The sequence below is a fragment of the Mesitornis unicolor genome, unplaced genomic scaffold, assembly GCF_000695765.1.
Source record: "Mesitornis unicolor isolate BGI_N332 unplaced genomic scaffold, ASM69576v1 scaffold20469, whole genome shotgun sequence".
Classification (NCBI taxonomy): Eukaryota; Metazoa; Chordata; class Aves; order Mesitornithiformes; family Mesitornithidae; genus Mesitornis; species Mesitornis unicolor.
The window spans coordinates 59,450-60,634 of record NW_010208217.1 but is presented as its reverse complement, the minus strand read 5'-3'; positions in this window follow the sequence as shown (position 1 = coordinate 60,634).

Genomic DNA, 1,185 nt, shown 5'->3' with positions numbered 1-1,185 from the left:
TGGTCAGAGTCTTTTTATGGACCCACCCAAGAGCTGCAAGAGATGATCACAGCCTTCAGAGGACTTAGGAGCAGTGTTTCTGATCTGCCCACAGTGCTTGGCAATGATGCTTTTGCTCCCAAGCAGAATTTACTGAACTGCAATGTGCAAGTGTATTTCTTAATGTGTGTGTATGTGTATTTCTAACTGGCTCTTTCTTTAGCTGTCAGCTGAGGTGTCACCTTCCAACCATCTGAGAATAATTGTCAATAATGGAAAACAACCAAGTGATCTGACTGCATTTGATGCTGACTTCCAGCTGCTGTATTAAAGGGATGCAGTAATGTCAGACCTAATCCTGAATGTATCTTTGTAGACTGTACTCAACAGCCAGAGAAGAAGAGAGCTTGTTTCTGAAGCAAGGGAGCCCTCACAACCCAGGATTCATTTCAGATAAACCCTAAATCTGGCTTTTAAAACTCGGAGGGAGAAGGTGGCAGGAAGGGGAAGAAACTTCACTCCAAGTAGCGTCATCTTGAAGGCACTTCAATATCTTGGGGCTCAGAATGGACAGTGTTTATGTTCTAAGTTTGTTGCCATGTTTCTAATCAGCTTGTTCTTTCCAAGGCATTTTCCAAATACTTATTGACAATCTTCTTCTGCCTAAAATTGAATTTGAGACACATGAGCCAGCTTTAATACAATCCCTTCTCACTGTGGGTGGCTCAAGAGACCGATTCTGGCACACAAATGCCTTTGTGGGAAAGAACTCCAGATGGCTCGAGTTTCTAAACCATCCTGGTGTGCTGTATGTCCTATACATCAGGCTGGAGGAGAGCTCTCCTAAATCAGTCCAGCCTAATGATGCTGGAGTGTGGACATTGGGAGTTATCTCCCCCCACTGATGTAAGCAGAGCTCCAAAACAAGAAACTACTTAACAGACCTTCAGTACAAGGGAGACCTCTGCCTTGCAGTTTCTTCACAGAGTGACATAAGGAAAAATCAAGCCTTAAACAGTCATAAGAAGAAAATATAAAAGGACCAATAGGTATGACTTCTGTCAGCTGCTGGGGGGTGTGTGGGGTGATCTCTGCAGATAACTGTGCCCCAGGGAAGTGGTCTGGGGAAGGCACTCCTTCCAATGATGGCTTTTGTGTTTGCAGGTGCCTTGGGAGATGCCAGATCTGCACCAGCTCCTGTGTGCC